This window comes from Otolemur garnettii, unplaced genomic scaffold (assembly GCF_000181295.1).
Source record: "Otolemur garnettii isolate 467f Iridium unplaced genomic scaffold, OtoGar3 scaffold00105, whole genome shotgun sequence".
In the NCBI taxonomy this organism is placed as follows: Eukaryota; Metazoa; Chordata; class Mammalia; order Primates; family Galagidae; genus Otolemur; species Otolemur garnettii.
In genome coordinates this window covers 4616448-4640756 of record NW_003852500.1, presented here as the reverse complement: position 1 = coordinate 4640756, position 24309 = coordinate 4616448, and the positions used below count along the sequence as shown (strand labels likewise).

Below are 24309 nucleotides of genomic sequence, written 5' to 3'. Positions count from 1 at the left end.
CTTGAGCCCAGGAGTTGGAGGTTGCTGTGAGCAGTGAAGCCATGGCACTCTACCCAGGGGCTCAGCTTGAGGCTCTGTCTCAAAAAAAAAAAAGAGAGAGAATCAATCACTCAAGCCCAGGAGTTTGAGGCTGCTGTGAGCTGTGATGCCATGGCACTCTACCCAGAGCAACAGCTTGAGACTGTCTCAAAAAAAAAAAAAAGCATCGTATTTGCATATAACCTCTTTATACCTGCCTGTATACTTTCCATCATCTCTAGATTACTTATAGTACCTAATACAATGTAAATGCTATGTAAATATTATACTGTATTGTTTGTATTCACTTATATTGTTGCACTGGTATTTTTTATTGTAACTACCCCTCCAAATATATACATCGTAGAACCTTGAAAGTTGACGGCCTCCAACACTGACCACCTCCTTAAGATGACCTAATTTTCATAGACCAGACGTATACCAAATGTACTCAATCAGAATTTCTTATGTTGACAGCCTTCACATGTTGAACAGTTTCATCATAGTCCCTTGGGTAGTAGCTAGCAGAGGTTCTACTGTATTTTTACTAGTAATGTCCTTGTCTGATCCTTCAAATATTTCTGATCCACAATTGGTGGAATCTGAAGATGCAGAATCAGAGGATACAGAGAGAGGGCTGACTGTATACACTTGAATGGGTGTGGCTATGTCCCGATAAAACTTTATTGACAAAAATAGGCCACCAGCCTGAGTGCTATACTTTTTCAACTCCTAGCCTGGTATTTCTCCTGGCCAAAACCACAGATGACCAAGTGCAACATCTGTGCTTTGTTTCAACTGTTCCCTAATACATCAATATTGTTGGAACAAATCTAATTTTCCAAAACAAGCCTTATAGCAAAACTGACTACAGGGAAAAGTGTTTTTTAAAAAAAAGACTCTAATGTGGCATTTAATCCAAGGCCAGGGTGCCAGGTTAACTCTTTTTTTTCTTTTTAAGACAGTCTCAAACTGTCAATCTGAGTAGAGTGCAGTGGCGTTACAACTCATAGCAACCTCCAACTCTTTGGCTCAAGCAATTCTCTTGATTCAGCCTCCAAGTAGCTGGGATCACAGGTGCCCACCACAACACCCAGCTTTCTTTTTGTTGTTATAGTTGTCATTGTTGTTTTAGCTGTCCTGGGCTGGGTTAGAACCTGCCAACCTCAGTGTATGTAGCCGGTACCCTACCCACTGAGCTAGGGGCACTGGCCTCCAGGTTAACTCTTTTTGACAAGTCAGAAAAAAATTAATTTCAAAAAGGGCCAAGTGCAAACAAGACAGCTTGCTGAAGGGTCAATTTTATACTGTCCTAAAGCTCACACTTGGAACTCTCAAGATAAACAGGTCAATCGTAGAAGGAAATTACACACTATAAACTCGATTACTGCAGTGAATGAAACTTTAACCAAGTTAAAGAAACAAGTAGTTCCTCAGCCCAGAGGCCTGAACGTCAGACCAAAGGCCTAAGAAAAAACACAGGGGCTGAAAAGGACCTGAGGGGCTCAGGCTCCAGACCAGGGGCCCAGGAGGGAGAGTAGGATATTTCTGCTGGTGCACAAAGTGTGATCCAAGGTGTCCAAAGGGTGATCTACACTTACTATGGTGAGTCAATAAAGGCCTGGGGCCCCAGGGATGCCTTATGTCAGGAAGGGAGCCACATGGCACAGGTTTGCCAGGTAACCAGGACTGGCCCTTGCCATTGAAGGCTGAGGGAGATGGTTCATCTGTGTCAGGAAACCCCCAAGAAGGACAGCTTACCTAGTTTGTGGGGGTGGTATCCAGGAAGATGGACTCCACACCACTCCCTAACCCCTGCTTTGCCCTATACATGACTATCCCACTCCAGGATAGGCAGGCATTTAGCATTGTGTCTTGTCCCACAGGATGGATTAAGGTCTCAGAAATAGGCAGCACCCATAGCTCAGTGGGTAGGGTGCTGGCCACATACACAGAGGTCCAGCTTGGGCCAGCTAAAGTAATAATGACAACTGCAACAACAAAAATATAGCCAGGTGTTATGGTGGGCACCAGTAGTCCCAGCTACTTGGGAGGCTGAGGCAAGAGAATTGCTTAAGCCCAAGAGTTAGAGGTTGCTGTGAGCTGTGACGCTACAGCAGTCTACCAAGGGCAACAGCTTAAGACTCTGTCTCAAAAAAAAAAAAAAAAAAAAAATCCCGGAAACAAAGTTACCACAGGGCTAAAGGTCTTGATGACTTTGCCTGTGCCTGCAACACTACAGCCCAGGCACAGCCTGAGGGACCACACCAGGACCCAGCTGGGGCATCCCAGCACCTTGGTCCTTCAATTTTGCACATCATTTCACCCCCAACCTGGTGATGACCTGTGTCTTATCCAGTCCACAGTGGGGCTCCCTGGAGTTGGGGACTAGATACAGGTTTTCTGAGCCTTCTCCCTGGTGTTGAGAGGCCTATCAGGTGGCTAAGAGGTTTTGCCAGGTGGACAACCACTTTACAAAAGTAAGAAATGTGGCCAAAAATTTTTTCTGTCCTACTGAAAAGACTTAGTCACTCTTCTAAAGGCTTCTCACAAGATGGATGGTCTCACCATCAGTCTCTGACAGCCATGGCAAGGCTCTCAGTACCTGATTAGCACTTTTGGCCCCATCTAGGCTGTAAGTTCCAGTGAAGCTGAGGTCAGCAAGAAGAGAGGGCAGGGGACAAGGAACATATGGTACTTATGATCATGAGCATATGACCTTGAAGGACAGAATCCTGGTGGACATAGGCAATAGTGAGGCATTGAAAGTGCACCTTCCTGTCCCCTAAAGCCGTATAGCACACTGGGCTAGTTATACATGGAGTCACCTTGCACAACACACACATGCATGCACATGCACTCATATACACTTGTGTACACACAATTTTCATTTCTTCCATTTCTAAATCTTGTCCAATTATCTTAAGAAAAGTCTTTGTTCTATGTTTGATTCTGAGCAAAAGAACAGCAGTTCTTTTTTTGTGGGGGGGCGGGTGCAGCTGTCATTGTTGTTTGGTGGGCTCGGGCTGGATTTGAACCTGCCACCTTAGGTGTATGTGGCTGGCGCCCTAGCCACCTGAGCCACTGGTGCCAAGCTGTGAACAGCAGTTCTTAATGGTGATCAGCATTCACACAGCTCCTGATCTATTGGTCTCCAAAAAATAAGAAAAAGCAGCTAGGTACTGTGGCTCATGCCTGTAATCCCAGCACTCTGGGAGGCTGAGGCTGATGGATTGCTTGAGCTCAGGAGTTTGAGACCAGCCCAAACCAAGAGTAACACCCAGTCTCTACTAAAAACAGAAAAACTAGGTGGGCGTGGTGGTGCACACCTATAGTCTTAGCTACCTGGGAGGCTGAGGCAAGAGGATCACTTGAGCCTAAGAGTTTGAGGTTGCTGTGAGCTTTAATGACGCCACAGTACTCCACCCAGGGTGACAGAACAAGACTTTGTCTCAAAAAAAGGGGGGAGGGGAGGGGGCTCGGCCACCCTAGCACAGTGGTTATGGTGTCAGCCACATGCACTGAGGTTGTTGGGTTCAAAGCCAGCCTGAGCCAGCTAAGCAACAATGACAATGCAACAAAAAAATAGCCAGGTGTTCTGGTAGGAGCCTGTAGTTCCAGCTACCCAGGAGGCTGAGGTAAGAGAATCTGTTAAGCCTAAGAGTTTGAGGTTGCTATGAGCTGTGAACCAATGGCACTCTACCGAGGGCAACATAGTGAGACTCTGCCAAAAAAAAAAAAACCACCACAAAGTATGGAAATGAGATCAGACACCGGGGCCAGAATCACCAACTCATGGACCACGTGAGGAAGCTCAGACCCCTGCAGAGTCTCCCACTGATTCTTACCTACCTTCTCTACCTCAACCCACACTCCTGTGGCCCAGTAATTTCTTACCCAGTTGAACAGCAGAATGATCTCTAAACACTGGCACTGCAACCTCTCTTGTGACTACTACTTCATGCCAAAAATACATAATTTCTTTTTTCTGTCTTTCTTTTTTTGTTTGAGACAGAGCCTCAAGCTGTCGCTCTGGGTAGATAAGAGTGCCATGGCATCACAGCTCATAGTAACCTCCAACTCCAAGCGATTCTCTTACCTCAGCATCTCAAATAGCTGGGACTACAGGGGCCCACCACAATGCCTAGCTATCTTTTGGTTATAGTTATCATTGTTGTTTGGCGGGCCCGGGCTGGATTTCAACCCACCACCTTAAGTGTATGTGGCTGGCGCCTTAGCTGCTTGAGCTATACAGGTGCTGAGCCAACACATAGTAATTTCAACCTCCAGCAAAGCCAAAAGAACTTACTGCTGTTTACTGTTGCTTATCTAGACAAGGCATGAACTCTAAAGGGAACTTCTGCAGCATGAAGAGCCTGATCAGTGCCTGGAACACCCCTTCTAGACCACAACTTGCCTGGCCCCAGCAGATGTGGACTGCCAACAGGCCCCTCAACTCAGGCATCCTTGACAATAAAGGATCCTTACATGCTAGATGACGACCTCCTAGGGACCAGTGACCATGGGGCCTCTCCTCTGTGGAGGGCAGACAAGGGAGGGGCAACTTGGGTCCCGGCCACCTGAGGAGCACAGATCCAACGAAGGTTGGGAAATGTGTGCACAAATCACTATTTGATTGTAAGTCAACACTAGAAAAGGAGTCCACCATGCTGGCCCAAACAAAGAGAGGAAGAATCTAGAAATGCTTTTAATTGAGCTGGGCCTCAAGGCTAGAATCTGGATTTGAAGAGAGGCAAGAGGAAGGAAGAAACAGTAGCACAAAAGGTGACAGAGAAATACACAGGAATTTGAAAACTCATCCCAAGAAAAGCAGAAGGAGCAAAATAAAAGATAATTCATACTTTTAATAAATATCCTTTAAAAGCATTCTGGTACAGATGGGACACTTGTATTCAATTGAACATACTGAAGATCAGGCCTGGGGTAGGGTCTGCAGAAACCTGTCAAACGCCATAGAACATACTCCCAAAAGTCAAGACACACACAATTTAAACAAAGTGTCTCCCCTCACAACACCACATTCATGATGCTAATATTAGTATTTGGGGTAGGGTCTGCAGAAACCTGTCAAACGCCATAGAACATAGGGCGTTGTGTCAAGACACACACAATTTAAACAAAGTGTCTCCCCTCACAACACCACATTCATGATGCTAATATTAGTATTTGGGGGGGGGGGGGGTGCCCAGACAGTGACAGTCCCTGAAGGTGTTCCCTACTTAACCTTTCCACAAATAGATGCTACTTATGTGTACCACACTCTGATGCAGCAGTCAGGGCAGAGGTTCTGCTCCAAAGCATGTAGACTACCTCCTTCTAACAGGGCACAGGTAACAACTCAGGTGTGCCCTTGCACTACACTGCCAAATGGCAAGGTCCCTTCTCAGTGCTCCATCTGAAATGTTAATGACCCACCCAATATAAGATCATTCCCATCACCAAATAGACAAAATCAGAGAATCTGAGGCAAAATCAGACTAAGACATCCATCTAAGACATAGATATTCAGTCCTTGGTTCCAGAGATTAAAGGCTTTTTTTTGTTTGTTTGTTTTTTTGAGACAGGAGCCTCAAGCTATCCCCTGAGTAGAGTGCTGTGACATCACAGCTCACAGCAACCTCCAACTCCTGGGCTCAAGCGAGTGTCCTGCCTCTGGCTCCCACGTAGCTGGGACCACAGACGCTCGCCACAATACCTGGCTATTTTTTGGTTGCAGCCGTCATTGTTGTTTGGCGGGCCCAGGCTGGATTCGAACCTGCCACCTTGGGTATATGTGGCTGGCGCCTTAGCCACTTAAGCCACAGGTGCTGAATCAAGATTAAAGTTATTAATAACGAAGTAGTTAATAGGAAAGGCACCTCTGGCTTTCCCATTTACAAATGCAACACATATTTTACAATACGATTGTTTAAGGTGAAAGACTTACAAACAATGCCTCCTAAATAAAGTTCTGGAAATATATATTTATATATTTATTTATTTCATTTATTTATTTATTTATTTTTGACACAGTCTCAAGCTGTTTTCCTGGGTAGAGTACAGTGGCGTCACAGCTCACACCTCAAACTCTTGGGCTATACGCGATTCCCTTGCCTCAGCCTCCCAAGTAGCTGGGATTACAGGCTACAGGCACCCACGACAACACCCAGCTATTTTTTGTTGTTCTTGTTGCAGTTGTCATTGTTATTTTAGCTGGCCTGGACCAGGTTCGAACCCGCCAGCCTTGGTGTACGTGGCCGGCACCTTACCCACTGAGCTACGGGTGCTGCCCTATGTTGCTGTTACAGTTTTTGGCTGGGGCCAGGTTTGAACCCTCTACCTCCGGTATATGGGGCTGATGCCCTACTCCTTGAGCCACAGGTGCCACCCTGGAAATATATATATATATATATATATTTTTTTTTTTTTTTTTTTTTGCAGTTTTTGGCTGGGGCTGGGTTTGAACCCACTACCTCCAGTATATGGGGCCAGGGCCCTACTCCTTTGAGCCATAGGCACCGCCCCTGGAAATATATTTTAACAAAATTAAGCTGGAGAGCGAAGTATCACAGAAACCTTAATATATTCAAGTAATCACCACCAAAAAAAAAAAAAAAAAGAAAGAAAGAAAGAAAGAAAGAAAGATTGCCAAGCATAGTCATGTGTACCTACAATTCTAGCTACTGAGGAGGCTAAGGCAAGATCTATCTCAATAAACAAAGAAGCAAATTTCAAAACCTGATTGTCTGCAAATTCCTAAACACAAGTCACACCTAAGCCTATGAAGTGAAGAAAAGCCCTAATAGCATCTCGTTCTAACACTGTGGGCAGAACAAAACAGTTTGGGGGCAAGTTATCTCTAAAAAATATATAGGTCATTGCTCTCAGCAAATGCTGGCTTATGGTGTACTCCACCACTCAGACTCACCATAGGAACATCCAAGACCAGGCCTGGGAGAGCCAGGTCCCCAGACCTCAACCAATCTTTCTCCACAGAATCATAGTGTATCTGGCAGGGAGGTGGGGGTGGAGTGGGTGGGGAAGTAGAGGGGATAGAGAAGTAAAGTTCCTATCCAGGGAAGATGGTGTAAGAATTGTACTGTTATATTCTCCTGGACACCACCAATTGCCTGAAAACTTCTGAAGAGTGGGAACAAACAATGCTGACCACAAAGGCTGTGTAAAGGTCCCACGAGGATCCCAATTAATTTCTGCACATAGCTGTGTCATGGCCTGTGAACACCCATTTGCAGCAACATGACATAAAAACTTGTCTTAACCCTCAAATCATACTAGACAATAAGAAAAAGTGTACTTAAACTGGTCATAAGTTTATGGGGAGAAAGACAAGTAGCACATTAAGTCTTTGAAACTACTGATAGCTCGTGGGGCTCACTGCTGGAGATCAAGACTTGGTTTCTGTGTGTGACATCTCAGAAGTGCTCAGAGCACAATACCACCCCATCTGAGGACACGCTTGAAGCATCCCTGCATGGGCACCTGAGCCACCATCAGCTGAGGCCTGTGCCCATGTGCAAGCCCAAGCCTGAAGCTTCAGAGTGAGAAACAGATGCTCCATAAAAAGCACACAAAACAGAAACAAAGGTACTGTCTGTGAAGGGGAATCTGAGCAGTCTTAAACCCACAGGTAAGCAATGACCAGAGCCCCAGCTGTGAGATGTCACTGTGAGGGTTAGCTGGCTGCACTCTCCTCCTGTGGGAGGCGACCAGCCCTCTGTCCCCTCTCAACTTCCTCCTGGGCCACAGAGCCTATACAATGCCTACAAAGAGTTATGCCTGCCATTTCCTTGCCATCTGCTACATGCCCATCAGGCGTCACATCACAAAATGGGAGGTCTTAACCCTTCCAGGGCTACACTCTCTCAGGACCAGGCTAGGCAGAGCTATAGCCCTGACCACCAATTCCATCAAAGGCCTGTGGCTAAAAATGGCAGGGAGGTTTAGCACAGAAAATCCCACAAAGGGCCAGAAAAGCCATCTCTGTTCCTAGAACGAAATGCTAAATGGAAAGTGAGAGAACTGAGTATTCATCTCTTGCCATTTGTTTTATTTATTTATTTATTTATTTATTGAGACAGCATCTCAAGCTGTCCCCTGGGTAGAGTGCCATGGCATCACAACTCACAGCAACCTCAAACTCTTAGACATAAGCAAATCTCTTGCCTCAGCCTCCCTAGTAGCTGGGACTATAGGCGCCTGCCACAATGCCTAGCTATGCTGTTGTTATTGTTGCTGCAGTTGTCATTGTTTTAGCTGGCCCAGGCCAGGTTGGAACCACCAGCCTTGGAGTATGCGGCTGGCGCCCTACGCACTGAGCTATGGGCACCACCTATCTCTTGCCATTTTCATCAGGCACCCAGCAATGTAGTGACATATGGGCTGGAGACTCCCTTTGTCAGGCTTCTCCTTTAAGTATCACTGAGCTATAGGGAAGACCACAGGAAACAAGCAGGGATGAATACTTCTAAGATGAAAGAAAGTTTCTGGTCTCTGTGCAGTCTGTGGACCTTCCCACAAGCAGTCCCCACAGCATATCCTGCATAGCTGTTAAAACTACTTCTACTCTTCAACCTATAAATGGGAATCTTACCCCTAGGAGTCCTACTTCTACTCTTCAACCTATAAATGGGAATCTTACCTCTGAGGACAGACCTGACAACTTCATCTGTAGCAACCTCTGGGTGACAGCTTGGCTAAACTGTCCTGTAAGCTGTACACAAGAGGGAAGTTCTCTCATCAGTATGCCTTTGGTAAAATATGCCACCTAATAAGGTGGAAGCAAAGGTCTTGCCCTGACCAGAAGGCCCTGCAGGTAGCCTCTCTGACTCTATCTCCAGCCACTCTCACCACCACCCTGTTCTCTTAGCTTTAGCCACAATCAATTCTACTTTAGGGCCCTTGCACCCTACTCCTCTGCCAGGCTCCTCTCTAGGTCTATGCTGATACCAGCAAAGTTTACTTCTATCTCCTATTCACACATGCCCTCAAGTCTCATCTCTACCCCTCCATCCTGTTTCATCACCTCTTGATTACTCATCACTCTGCCTGCTTCCACCCCATAAGAATAAAGGACACCTCTTTGTTCAGCACTACCATCCAAGGGCCATGGGCACACAATGCTTAGTACGAAAGAGGCCCTCAGTACACATTTGTTAAACATATATATATATTTTTTTATTTTTTTTTTTTGAGACAGAGCCTCAAGCTGTCACCCTAGGTAGAGTGCCGTAGCATCACAGCTCACAGCAACCTCCAACTCCTGGATTCAAGTGAGTCTCCTGTCTCTGCCTCCCAAGTAGCTGGGACTACAGGTGCCCACCACAATGCCTGGCTATTTTTTTTGGTTGCAGCCATCATTGTTGTTTGGCGGGCCCGGGCTGGAGTTGAACCTGCCAGCTCAGGTGTATGTGGCTAGTGCCTTAGCTGCATGAGCCACAGGTGCCAAGCCTATTAAACATATTTAAAAAAATCCTTTCAAACCTCCCAGCTATTGGCTTGGCGCCTGTGGCTCAAGTGGCTAAGGTGCCAGCCACATACACCTAAGGTGGTGGGTTCGAATTCAGCCCAGGCCGCCAAACAACAATGATGGCTGCAACCAAAAAAAGTAGCCGGGTGTTGTAGCGGGCGCCTGTGGTCCCAGCTACTTGGGAGGCTGAGGCAGGAGACTCGCTTGAGCCCAGGAGTTGGAGGTTGCTGTGAGCTGTGATGCCATGGCACTCTACCCAGGGGAACAGCTTGAGACTCTGTCTCAAAAAAATAAAAAATTCCCAGCTATTATCCTCTTCCCACCAAAATGTTAAACAAGTCAAAATGTCTTTAGGCCAATAGAAAAGATAACATTCAAAGATAGACAAAATCCTCATGTTACACCATGTAAGAAAATTAACACAAAACCTCAAATATTAAGAGCTAACTCTACAAAACTCTAAGAAGAACACACATTGTGTATGTATGGGGGGCGGGGATAGAATGTCATGACATTGGATTTAGCAATAGATTCTTAGAAATGACACCAGAAGTACACAAAAAGATAATCTGGATTGTATCAAAATTAAAACCTTTTGTGAGAAGAGTGAAAAACTACCCAAAGAATGGAGAAATAAATCAGCAAATCATATATCTGATAAGGATCTAGTGTCCAGAACATACAAAGAATATATAAAGAATTCTCACAGCTCAACAACAAAAGGACAGCAACTCAATTAAAGAATGGGCGAAGAACTTGAACAAACATTTCTCCAAAGAAGATAGCTAAATGGCTAATATGTGCATGCGAAAATAATTGGTCATTAGGAAAATGCAAATCCAAACCACAATGAAGCACCATTTCACACCCACTAGGATGGCTATCAAAAAAGCAAAAAATAACAAGTACTGGATGAATATGTGGAGAAATCAGAACCCTTACATATTGCTGAGAGGAATGTAAAATTATACAGTGACATGGAAACAGTCTGCCAGTTCCTCAAAAAGTTAAACACGGAATTATATGATCAGCAATTCCACTCTTAAGTATATACCAAAAAGTATTAAATACAGGCATTCAAACAGTAACTTGTAGCTGAAGGTGAAAAGCAGGAATATTCAGTATAGTGAAAAAATAGAAATAATCCAAATGTCCCTCAATGGATGAATACACAAAGTGCAGTATATCCATTCAATATTTGTCCATAAAAAGGAATAAAGTCCTAATCCAATACAGACAAATCTTGAAAACATGCTAAGTGAAAGAAGTCAGACAAAAAAGGCCACACACTGTATGATCCCATTTACAGTATATGAACTGCCCACAACAGGCAAATCCCGAGACAGACAGGAGATGAGTTGCTGCCAGGGGCTGGGGAAAGCTGGGCAATGGAGAGTGACTGCTAATGGGTATGAGGTTTCTTTTGGAGTGATGAAAATGGTCTGGAATTAGAAGTGATAACTGCACAATATTGTGAATTTATTTAATGTCACTAAACTGAAAGTTTTAAAATGGTAAAAAAAACCCAAAAATCTCAATCTCAAGAGCCACAACTAAGAGCTGCTAAAAAATTAAAAGGCAAAAGAAGGTTTAATCTGACCCTAAGAACACAGAATTGGGTCCTCTAAGAAAGACACCTCTTTTGTACACTGGGAACTCAAACCACCATACAGCCATTGCCCATTAGGGCACAATGTCCTTCCCATGTGTACCAGCCACCTCAAGCTCTCAGCAAGCCCTCCATTCAGGTGGGAATTCAGAACCTTTTCCCAGAAAAGGAGCCAATGTCTTGGGTTTTAAAAACGTGGGATACGTTCTGCGCCTGTAGCTCAGCAGCTAGGGCGCCAGCCACATACACAGGAGCTGGAAGGTTCGAATCCAGCCCAGCCTGCCAAACAACAATGACAACTACAACAAAAATAGCTGAGTGTTGTGGCGGGCACCTCTAGTCCCAGCTACTTGGAATGTTGAGGCAAGAGAATCACTTAAGCCCAAGAGTTTGAAGTTGCTGTGAGCTATGACGCCATGGCACTCTACCCAAGGCAACAACTTGAGACTATGTCTCAAACAAAACAAACAAACAAAAGAAAGAAAATGTGGGATATACATGAGACAATTTACCCATGAGGACCCAAGGTAGAAAGAGGGACAGGTCTCTGGCAGCTGGGGTCACACAGGCTGCCTCCAACAGAGCACCATTAAGCAAGCTCTTATTACAGACCCCACATTGCTTCACAAAACAAAACCTACTGTGGCTTTATATCACACACTACTACGAAGTGCCAAGGCTTCCAGACTCATTCACTCATTCAGCCAAACACCTGCTTAAGTGTCTACCAGGGACCTGAGCTGACTGGGCCCCAGGGACATTCGTAGGGGTTGCAAGGACAGGCCTCCCACTGGGAGCAGCCCCAGGAGCCCCTGGAAGAACAAGGGGAGTGCAGAGAGAACATGGAGTGGACACAGCACAAGCTTGAGAAAGGTGGGGCTGAGGACCCTCCCCCACCGTTAGCTGGATCCCTAGATTACAAATTCTAAACACTACAAAAATATGGTGGAAGACCAGTTCACCACCTATTTTATCCACTCTTGGCTGGCTAATGGTATTATATCAATACGGAGAAGAGAATGGTCTTTAATCATACAGAGAAGATACACAGGTGGTACCTAGAGAAGAGAAAGGATGGAGAAGGCCCAGAGACTCACAGGGAGAAATCTGGCCTCAGCGTCACAGCTGGTCAGGTCAAAGCCAGAAAACCTGCTTCATCACGATCATGCACCTCAGCTTCCTCATCTGTGAAATGGGAACTGTACTCATTTCATTGCTAACATCTTCCAAGGGCTCCATGAAAGATAGCTGTGAATGTAGATATCACAGTGTGAGGCTGTCCAATGGGCCAAAGCCCCTTACAATTCCAGAATCTCTGCTCAAGATTTTCAGCTTGAATTTAAACTATCACAAGTAGCCTATACCTCACCTTTTGTAAACTGCCATTTCCCGTGCCTAGGATGACCTGTGCCATGAAGCTCCCTGAAGGTAGGCCTAGGCTAATCACAATTCCACACTTTTTATTACAGAAAATTTCAAACACACCCATAGAAGTAGAGAGACTTTGCACGTGCCCCCCATCCAGATCCACAGCCATTGGAGGACCAACCACTTGTCTCCCACATGCCACTCCTTCCTTCCACCTGCCAACTAGCTTTTGTGATGAAGGGCTGAGTATTTATAAACACATGACAAACATGAATACAATGCCACCCTCATACATTTTTTTTTTTTTTTGAGACTGAGTCTCATTCTGTCCCCCTGGGTAGAGTGCCATGACACGATAGTTCAAAGAAACTTCGAACTCTTGGGCTCAAGAGATCCTCTTGCCTCAGTTTTTGCATTTTAGTAGAGACAGGATCTCAGTCTTGATCAGGCTACCCACCGCCCTGGCCTCCCAGACAGCCAGGATTACACATGTGAGCCACTGCGCCCAGCTTCATACTTTCAACAACTTGCCAACCATACCTCACTCTTTTTTTTTTTCTTTTTTTGATACAGTGTCTCACTATTTGGCCCTCAGTAGAGTGCTGTGGTATCACAGTTCATAGCAACCTCAAACTCTTGGGGTTAAGTGATTCTCTTGCCTCAGCCTCCCAAAGTAGCTGGGACTATAGGCGCCTGCCACAAGGCCCCACTATCCCTCACTTTTTTTTTTTTTTTTTTGGAAACAGAGTCTCACTTTCTTGCCCCCAGTAGAGTGCTGTGGCATCATAGCTCACTGCAACCTCAAACTCTTGGGCTCAAGCAATCCTCTTACCTCAACCTCCCAGGATTACAGGCACCCTCCATAATATCTGGCATTTTTTTTTTTAGAAACAAGGTCTCACTCCTGCTCAGGGTGGTCTCAAACTCATGAGTTTAAGCAATCCACCACCTAGGCCTCCCAGAGTACTAGGATTACAGGCATGAGCCACAGCATCCGGCCCATCCCTCAATCTTTGTTGTAGAGTCACACTTGGTTGAACTCAGTAGCTCTCCTTACTTCCAATCATATGCTTTAACAATTAGGTCATATAATCTTAACTACAGTCAGATTTTGCAAATGGCATCCCTGTGAGGTAGTTTGGCATGCATCCAATTTACCACACACTAGACCACAAGGTATGACAAGTGCACAACATTCTCCTTGGGGACTAGCAGCCACGGAGGATCAATGTCTGGAATCCTCCCACCATCCAATAGGAGCCTGGAAAATCATAAACTCATAATTCTACTGCTTCATATTTATGAGCTAAAAAATTAAATAAAATTAAACTTGATTTCCTCAGTTACACTACTCCTCTGGGTGCTGCACTGAACGGTAGGTATATAAGAGCATCCTAATGATTCCAGAAAATTCCAGCACTGACCTGTGAGGGAAACTTGCCCTTACCCATGACCTCATTCCTTAAGCATTGAGCCCACAAATGCTTGCTTCTTCCTATTTGCCCATTTTCAAAAAAGCTGGTTCCCTAACATTTGCCCATTTTCAAAAAAGCCAGTTCCCTAACTGGTCAGTCTCTTCCTTGTCCTGTAAACACCAACATGAATTTATGAATTTTTATTTAAGAAATTAGGTCTCAGGTAGTGCCCGTAGCTCAAAGGAGTAGGGTGTTGGCTCCATATATGGGAGGTGATGGGTTTAAACCCAGCCCTGGTCAAAAACTGCAAAAAAAAAAAAAAGAAATGAGGTCTCATTGCCCATCCAGGTCCCAAACTGCTGAGCTCAAAGATATCCTTACGCCTTAGCTACCAAGTAGCTGGGATTACAGGCATCGAACTACCTTGCCAATGTTAAACCTGTGGGTTTCTCTGTTCTTGGTCACACTTGCCTGCCCCACTCTTGGCCAATGAAGCCTATGTGGCTCCTTTGTATACAACTTTGATAGTAGTGTCTTAGGCAAGAATCCCTATGTTCTCAGTACAGATTTAACATTTTACTTTAGTGCTTTGGGTTTGGTTTTTTGTTTGTTTGTTTGTTTTTTGAGACAGAGCCTCAAGCTATCCCCCTGGGTAGAGTTCCATGGCATCACAGCTCACAGCAACCTCCAACTCCTGGGCTCAAGCGAGTATCCTGCCTCAGCCTCCCAAGTAGCTGGGACCACAGGCATCTGCCACAACGCCCGGCTATTTTTTTGGTTGAAGCCATCATTGTTGTTTTGGTGAGCCCGGGCTAGATTCAAACTTGCCACCTTAGGTGTATGTGGCTGGCGCCTTAGCCACCTGAGCCACAGGCGCCGAGCCGAGTGCTTTGGTTTTTTTATCTGGGCTTTCTCTTTTGTGCCAAAAACTTTAGTTCTTAAAGACATTCATTCCTTATTTGGTAATTCTTATAATATACAACAGAATTAATAAATACACATATTGGCATTATTACCCTGAAACCAAAACTATGATTAAAAACAGGGTAAGTTGGCTTGGCACCTATAGCTCAACCGGCTAAGGCACCAGCCACGTACACCTAAGGTGGCAGGTTCGAATCCCCAGCCCGGACGCGCCAAACAACAATGATGGCTGCAACCAAAAAATAGCTGGGCGTTGTGGGGGGCGCCTCCAGCTACTTGGGAGGCGGAGGCAGGAGACTCGCTTGAGCCCAGGAGTTGGAGGTTGCTGTGAGCTGTAATGCCACGGCACTCTACCCAAGGGGACAGCTTGAGGCTCTGTCTCAAAAAAAAAAAAACAGGGTAAGTGGGCAGCACCTGTGGCTCAAGAAGTAGAGTGCCGGCCCCACATGCTGGAGGTCGCGGGTTTAAACCCGGCCCCAGCCAAAAACTACAAACAAAAAATAATAAAAATAAATAAATAAATAAATAATAAAAACCGGGTAAGTTCTCAGGACTTGGGAGGCCAAGGCAAATTGATTGCCTGAGCTCACAGGTTGGAGGCCCACCGGAGCAAGAGCAAGACCCCATCTTAAAAAATTAGCCAGGCATTGTGGCAGGCCTCTGTAGTTCCAGCTACTTGGGAGGCTGAGCCAAGAGAATGGCTTGAGCCCAAGAGTTGAGGTTGCTGTGAGCTGTGCACTCCACGGAAGGTGACAAAATGAGACCCTGTCTCAAAAAAAATAGGGTAAGTTTCAAAACTTTCAGGGCCAGGCATGGTGGCTCACACTTATAATCCTAGCACTCTGGGAGGCCAAGGCCGCTGCATTGCCTGAGCTCACAGGTTTGAGACCAGTCTGAGCCAGAGTGAGACTCTCTCTCTAAAAATAGCCAGGCATTGTGGCAATACTCCCAGCTACTTCGGAGGCTGAGGCAAGAGAATCTCTTAAGCCCAAGAGTTTCAGGTTGCTGTGAGCTATGACAACACAGTACTCTACCAAGGGCAACATAGTGAGACTGTTAAAAAAAAAAAAAAATTTCTAGGCTTGGTGCCCATCGCACAATGGTTACAGTGCCAGCCACATACATCAAGGCTGGCGGGTGTGAACCTGGCCCTGGCCCTGGCCCTGGCCCTGGCCTGCTAAACAACAATGAGAACTTCAACAAAACATAACTGGGCATTGTGGAGGGCATCTGTAGTCCCAGCTACTTGGAGGCTAAGGCAAGAGAATTGCTTAAGCCCAGGAATTTGAGGTTGCTGTGAACTGTGACACTATAGCACTCTACCCTGGGGCAACAGCTTGAGACTCTTGTCTCAAAACAACAACACATACAGAGACAGAAAGACAGAAACACTTGAGAGTCTCCCAGAACCCTGGTGCCCTCTCCATCCCTCCTCTTGGAGGTGACCATTTGATTCCTTTATGGTTTAAAAATATAAAATATGGTGTGGTGGCTCACACCTGTTATCTTAGCACTCTGGGAGGTCTAGGAAGGTAGATTGCTTTCGTTCAGGAGTTTAAGACTAGTCTGAGCAAAAGGAAGACCCGGTCTCTACCAATAAATAGAAAAAAAAAAATGAAGTAAGAGGATCACCTGAGCCCAAGTTGGAGGCAGCTTTGAACTATGATACCAAGTGCTTTATCCAGGGTGACAGCTTGAGACTCCGTCTCAAAAAAAAATTATACACACACACATAAAAACATGGACCAGGTATGCTTGCTCCCACCCATATCCCAGCACCCTGGGAGACCAAGGGAGGAGGATCACTTGAGGCCTGGAATTTAATTCCAGCCTGGGAAATGCAGCAAGGGCCCAGTTCCACAAAAATTAAAAACCTTAGGCCAGGCACAATGGCTCATGCCTGTAAGCCTAGCACTCTGGGAGGCTGAAGCCAGTGGACAACTTCAGCTTATGAGTTTGAGAGCAGCCTGAACAAAATCGAGACCCCTGTCTCTACTATAAAATAGAAAAATTGGCTCTGTGCTCATAGATCAGTGGTTAGGGCACTGGCCACATGCACCAGAGCTGGCGGATTCAAACCTGGCCCAGACCTGCTAAACAATAATTTCAACAACAACAAAAAACAAATAGCTGGGCATTGCAGCACAGGCACCTGAAGTCCTAGCTACTTGGGAGGCTGAGGCAAGAGAATCACTTAAGCCCAGGAGTTTGAGGTTGCTGTGAGTTGTGATGCCACAGCACTCTACCAAGGGTGACATAGTAAGACTGTCTCAAAAAAAAAAAAAAAAAAAAAAAGTACAAAAACTGAGGCAAGAGGGTCACTTGAGCCCAAGAGTTGGAGATTGCCATGAGTTATGATGCACTCTACCAAACCTTTGCCCTGGCACTCTACCCAGGGCAAAGGCTTGAGACTCTGTCTCGTGTGTCCAAAAAAAAATCCTTAGCTGGGCACAGTGATGCATGCCTATGGTCTCAGCTACTCAGGAGGCTGAGGTAGAAGGATCACCTGAGAACCAGAGTTCAAAGTTACAGTGAGCTTTCAGCAGGCCACTGCACCCCAGCCTGGATGACAGAGTGAGATCCTACCTCTAAAAAAAAAGTAATAAAATAATGTGAGCACATCTACTTGTTCACATCCTTCCACCTTTCCTTAGGTAAGTAGCAGCATACTGTATCTCTTCTTCCTTCACCTTGTTCATTTCTCCACTTGTCATTTCACCTAGAAATCCTATCACCACCATATACATGTATGAAAACATCTCTACCTTCTCCTCTCACTCAGGGTTCAGCTCCTACAGGATCTACCCCATCAGTCACTCAGCCCTGACTAAAGCACATCTAAGTCCTAATTTTCCTCCTTTTTTCTCTTTTTTTTTTTTTGAGACACAGTCTCACTTTGTTACCCTCGGTAGAAAGTTGTGGAGTCGTAGCTCACAGCAACCTCAAACTCTTGGGCTCAAGTGATTCTCTTGCCTCAGCCTCCCAAGTAGTTAGGACTATAGGCATCCACCACAATGCTCCACTATTTTTTAGACATGGGGTCTTGCATTTGCTCAGGCTGGTCTCGAACCTGTGAGCCTCCCAGTGTTAGGACTACAGTCTTGAGCCACCATGCCCTGCCTCTAGCTTTGCAATTTGTAAGTGTGGTAATGAACACAATCCTTGTTTTCTCTCTCTCTCTCTCTTTTTTTTTTTTTTAGTATTTTGTCCCAATTTAATGTAACATTTTTTCTTTTTTTTCAGTTTTGGCCAGGGCTGGGTTTGAACCCGCCTTCTCTGGTATATGGGGCCAGTGCCCTACTCCTTGAGCCACAGGCACCACCCTGGTTTTTTGGTTTTTTTTTTTTTTTTTGAGACAATGTCTCAACTTTGTTGCCTGGGCTAGGGTAGAGTGGTATCATTACAACTTACTGCAAACTCAAACTCCTGTGCCCAATCAATCCTCCTGCCTCAGCCTTCTGAGTAGCTTAGACTACAGGTTCATGCCACCATGCCCAGCCAATTTTTCTTTCTTTCTTTCTTTTTGGATGGTCTGAAACTCTCAGCTTCAAGCAATCCTCCTGCCTCAGCCTCCCAAAGCACTGGGATTACGGGTATAATCTATGACCTTTCATTATTCTTGACTGTTATCATTAGGATACATTTCTAGGAGTAGACTTGCTGGAGCAAAGGGTAAACGCATGTGAAGTTTTACTAAATATTCCAAATCTCCCTCCAAGGAGCTGTGAATCCCAGCTGTGATTCCTACTTGAACAGTGCCCACTCTGGGTGTCTGCCAGCCTAAAGGCCAGAAATGTCTTGGGCCCAGGTGAGGTGGCTCATGCCTATAGTCCTAGCATTCTGGGAGGCCGAGGCAAGTAGGACTGCCTGACCTCACAGGTTCCAGACCAGCCTGAGCCAGAGCAAGACCTCATCTTTAAAAATACCCAGGCATTGTGGCAAGTGCCTATTGTCCCAGCTACTTAGGAGGCTGAGGCAATAGAATTGCTTAAGCCCAAGAGCTTGAGGTTGCTGTGAGCTATGACACTACAGCACTCTACCAAGGATGACAAAGTGAGACTATGTCTTAAAAAAAAAAAAAAAAAAAGTCTTGACTCAGCACCCATGGTTGTGGCGCCAGCCACATACAGCAAGGTTGACGGGTTCAAACCTAGCCTGGGCCAGTAACCAACAACTGGAATAAAAAAATAGCTGGGTGTTGTAGCGGGGGCCTGTAGTCTCAGGTACTTGGGAGACTGAGGCAAGAGAATCACTTATGCCCAAAAGTTTGAGGTTGCTGTGAGCTGTGACATCACAGCACTCTATCCAGGTGACAGCTTGAGAATCTGTCTCAAAAAAAAAAAAAAAGTCTTGGTGAAGTTCCAATATACAGGGTTCTTCTATTTTTTTTTTTTTTTTTTTTGAGACAGCATCTCAAGCTATCACCCTGGGAAAAGTGTCATGGCGTCACATCTCACAGCAACCTCAAACTTTTGGGCATAAGTGATTCTCTTGCCTCAGTCTCCCAAGTGGCTGGGACTCCAGGCACCCGCCATAACTCCTGACTATTTTTTTTGTTGCAGTTGCCATTGTTATTTTAGCTGGTCTGAGCTGGGTTTAAACTCGCCAGTCTCACTGTATGTGGCCAACACCCTACCCAATGAGCTACAGGTGCTACCCCATACAGGGTTCTTTTATTAGGAAGACTGAGCATCATGCATACCTTGGCTGGGAACCATTTGCATTACTTATTCTGAGAAGCATCTGTTTTCCCACAGTCATACCCATTTTTGATCCTTAACGGCCAGCACAAGGCCAAACTCCTTGTACATGAGCATCAGATACCTGCTGAACAAATAGAACTCAGAAGGCAAAATTTATTGGCAGACATCATGTCCATGAATCTAAGCAGGCAGAGACTGTACAGAATAAGAGTGCACAAGTCAGGTGTTGTGTATGGATTATCCAGGAGCCTCAGGAATGGGAGTCAGCCCTCCTCCAGCCCTCCTAGGTGACCACTAGGTCCTGGGTAGCAGGAATGGGAAGACCTCAGGAGACCACAGGCCATAGCCTCAGCTGAAATTCGAAAGTGTGGACTAGTGCTGGGCGGGACAAACCCAAGAGTAGGGCAAATTTGCGTTTTATGGAGAAAATCAGTACCAATCATTGTACTGGGCTGACTTACAAGCCACAACAAAAAGTGCACAAGCTGACAAATTTATAAGTCTTGAAGAAGCTACTCAAGGTAGCTTCTGCCTATTTGACCACAGAACATCTCGTGCCCTGTCTGTTTACAAACTGCACTTTCCCATCAGGTCTCTTCGTGTACTGGGCAGGGAGAAGACGGGCCCAAAGGAAAACTTGGATGGCCTCTGGGAAACCCCTTTCTGATCTCCCAAAACTGACTGCTTATAACAGCTTATAATAGCTTATAATGCTATAGCTGTGTCTTCTCCACTGGCTGGTGACAAGGTAGAGGAAGATAACCTCCAGTCATTCATTCAATGATACATACTGCCCAGATCAGATGCTTCTGAGTTAAGAACAGGCCACACAGAGGCAGGGCACCCAGCCTGGGACCTGGGAGAACCCTTAGCTACCGCCACTATCCTGGTCTGCACAACTGATGACCATTCCCCGTCTCCTCATCCTCACAAATAGTACAAGAGCTGCATAGTTGTAGGGACTCCCCCTGGTTCTCTGTTTATCCCTGACACCCATAAGCGGTAGTGATGGTATTCTGGCACCAGCAGTAGGTAAAGAGCACTGCTAACACTGATAATCCACAAGCATCTCTAGGAAACTGTCACAAAATAAGTATGACCTTGTCTCCAAAAAGCTCCTGGAGCCCCCTGCAGGGTTAGGGGAAGTAAAATTATGAAGGAGCCATAGATAGAAGTCTGGTTGTTCCTTTAAAAATTTTTCTTTTTTTGAGACAGAGCCTCAAGCTGTCCCCCTGAGTAGAGTGCCATGGCATCACAGCTCACGGCAACCTCCAACTCCTGGGCTCAAGCTAGTCTCCTGCCTCCGCCTCCCAAGAAGCTGGGATGACAGGCACCCACCAGAATGCCTATTTTTTATTTGCAGCCGTCACTGTTGTTTGGTGGCCCCGGGCTGGATTCAAACCCGCCAGCTCAGGTGTATGTGGCTGGCACCCTAGCGGCTTGAACCACAGGTGCCAAGCCCCTAAAAAAATTTTGACAGAGTTTACCACATGATCCAGCAATTACACTCCTAGGTATGTACCTAAAAAAATGAAATATGGGTATTCAGGCTCGGCACCTGTAGCTCAACCGGCTACGGCGCCAGCCACGTACAGCTAAGGTGGCCAGTTCGAATCCCCAGCCCGGACCCGCCAAACAACAATGATGGCTGCAACCAAAAAATAGCCGGGCGTTGTGGCGGGTGCCTGTGGTCCCAGCTACTTGGGAGGCGGAGGCAGGAGACTCGCTTGAGCCCAGGAGTTGGAGGTTGCTGTGAGCTGAAATGCCACGGCACTCTACCCAGGGGGATAGCTTGAGGCTCTGTCTCAAAAAAAAAGAAAGAAATATGGGTATTCAACTTGTGTATGAATGTGAAAAGCAACATTATTCATAATAACCCCAAAGCAGAAACAAATGAAATGTCCCTATTTATACAATCTACACAATGAAATATTACTCAGCCATAGAAATGAATGAAACACAGACATGGACTACAACACAAATGAACTTCAAAAAAACAGTGCTAAGTGAAAGAAGCCAGACACAAAGGGTTACATAGTGTAGAACTCCAGAAAAGTCCAGGCAAAGCAGATCACTGGTCATCAGGGGTGGGAAGTGACTACCAATGGGTACAGTGTTTCATTTTAGGGTGAAGAAAACGTTCTGAAATTAAATAATGGTACAAGTGCATAACTCTAGGATATATTAAAATACACTGAATTGTATACTTTAAATGGGTGAATTGTTTGGTATACAAATTGTCTCAATTTAATTGGGGGGAAAAAAGCTTTTTTAAGCACCCAGGAAGTTTGATTTTGTCAGTAAGATATTCTAGAATGTTTTCCTGATATCAGAATCCCTTGACCGGCTCAGTGCTTGTGGCTCAAGTGGCTAAGGCACCAGCCACATACACCTAAGGTGGCAGGTTCAAATCCAACCCGGGCCCACCAAACAACAATGACACCTGCAACCAAAAAAAAAAAAAAAAAAAACCCAGGCGTTGTGGAGGGCGCCTGTGGTCCCAGCTACTTGGGAGGCTGAAGCAGGAGACTTGCTTGAGCCCAGGAGCTGGAGGTTGCTATGAGCTTTGATGCCACGGCACTCTACCCAGGGGGACAGCTTGAGGCTCTGTTTCAAAAAAAAAAAAAAAAAAGAATCCCGTGACCATACCCACATTTTCTTCCAATACTCAGTACAGTGGGCAGGTCAGAGCAGCCAAATCTCATACTGTGCAGTCAACAAGATGTGTTAAGATGGGGGATACATCCTTTAGCAAGACAACTGCCAACTCTAGGCTACAGGAAGCAACTGACCCAGGAGGTATCCAAACTGCCACCAAGTTCTAAGACATCTCTCACTTCTACGTTCTTTTCCAGGGCCAAAATGTTGGCCAGGCCCTGATGGTAGCACAGAAAATCCACAAAAGCATCAGGCAAATGCCCTGCTGGGTTCCACAGTCTCCATGTAAGAACTCTACACAGGGAGAGCCGGTTCAGCCTCCCCATGAGGCACAGGGCAGAGTAAGAACAACTAGCTCCAAGCACCACTGTGGTGCCCTGCACTGTGTGATTAAGGAAAAATTCTAACTGTGTAGGTCAGTGTTGAGAAATTATGTGAACAGCCAGAGGGCAAAGGCCACCTGGCCAGGATTATCCTCTGCCTCTGAGCCTCACAGTGGACAGGCTCATCCTATTTACTTATTTATTTGGAGACAGAGTCTCATTATGTCACCCTTAGTAGAATGCCGTGGCATCACAGCTCACAGCAACCTCAAATTCTTGGGCTTAAGGGATTCTCTTGCCTCAGCCTCCCAAGTAGCTGCTGGGCCTGGCTATTTTTTTTGGTTGCAGTTGTCATTATTGTTTAGCAGGTCCAAGGTAGGCTCAAACCCATCAGCCTCAGTATATATGGCTGGTGCCCCCCTCACTGAGCTACAGGCACCAAGCCAGGGCTGGGCTTGTCAATGTGTGATCAATAAAAATGATTTCTTTGGCCCAGTGCCCGTAGGGCCCCATCGACATACACCAGGGGTAGCAAGTTTGAACCTGGTGCGGGCCGCTAAATAACAATGACAACTGTAACAAAAAAATGGCCAGGTGTTACGGCAGGGGTCTGTAGTAGTCCCAGCTACTTGGGAGGCTGAGGCAAAACAATCACTTAAGACCAAGAGTTTGAGGTTGCTATGAGCTGTGACACTACAGCACTCTACTGAGGGTGACATAGTAAGACTCTGTCTCAAAAAAAAGAAAAATGATTTCTTTACCCCTGAAACTCTAGGGCAGCCCTACAGAGATGACATGGCCTGTAATCCCAGGGTGACCCAGCTCCCTCTTCTCTAGGAGGTGGCTATCAACTTCTGAAGTAGTGCTTGGTTGGAAATGTCCAGTTTAAAGTATCCAAGGAGCTGACTGAAGCCCAATGAACAAGTCAGAGCCTTCATTCCACAGCTACCAGATCCCAAGCACTCACCTGGCTTTGGGGTATAGGATGCTGGTCCTACCAGTTGGCCATGGCTGCAGCAATGTCAAGAGGCAACTTTCATCAATGTGCTGACCAACCTAATGTGAAGGACAGAAACAAATGAGAGTTTCCAAGGAAGGTTCCTAGAACATACTGGCAGTTTTAAATGTCTCTAACACCTGTAATTACACAGCAAAATTTTATTTATTTTTTTGAGACAGAGCCTCAAGCTGTCACCCTGGGTAGAGTACTGTGACATCACAGCTCACAGCAACCTCCAACTCCTGGGCTCAATCAAGTCTTCTGCCTCTGCCTCCCAAGTAGCTGGGACTACAGGCACTCACCAAAACGCCTGGCTACTTTTTGGTTGCAGCCATCATTGTTGTTTGGTGGGCCCGGGCTAGATTCGAACTGGCCAGCTCAGGTGTATGTGGCTGGCACCTTAGCTGCTTAAGCCACAGGCAGCCGCTTGAGCCACAGGCGCTGAGCCCACAGCAAAATTTTAGATTTCCACCAGAGCTTTGTGCCTCTGCTACCTTCCACCATGGGGAGCAAGTGGAGAAAATAAATTTCTATCAATCGAGCAGTACCTGTGGCTCAGTGAGTATAATGGGTGCTGGACCCATTATACCAAGAGTGGTGGGTTCAAACCCAGCCCTGGCCAAACTGCAACAAAAAATAGCTGGGCGTTGTGGCAGGCACCTGTAGTCCCAGCTATTTGGGAGGTTGAGGCAAGAGAATCACCTAACCCCAGGAGTTAGAAGTTGCTATGAGCTGTGGTGACACCTCGGCACTCTACCAAGGGCGATAAAGTGAGATTCTGTCTCTATCAAAAAAAAAAAAAAA

General features: G+C 45.9%; 1 protein-coding gene across 2 annotated transcripts in view; it reads right to left on the bottom strand.

The window, feature by feature from the left end:
* Nucleotides 1–24309, bottom strand: part of GATAD2A (GATA zinc finger domain containing 2A) — a 132423-nt gene that overhangs the window by 50248 nt on the left and 57866 nt on the right. For both annotated transcript variants that reach the window (XM_012809450.2, XM_023517170.1), the window contains exon 2: nucleotides 23473–23561. The gene's annotated coding sequence lies outside the window, so the exon portion shown is untranslated. The remainder of the gene's footprint in view (nucleotides 1–23472; nucleotides 23562–24309) is intronic.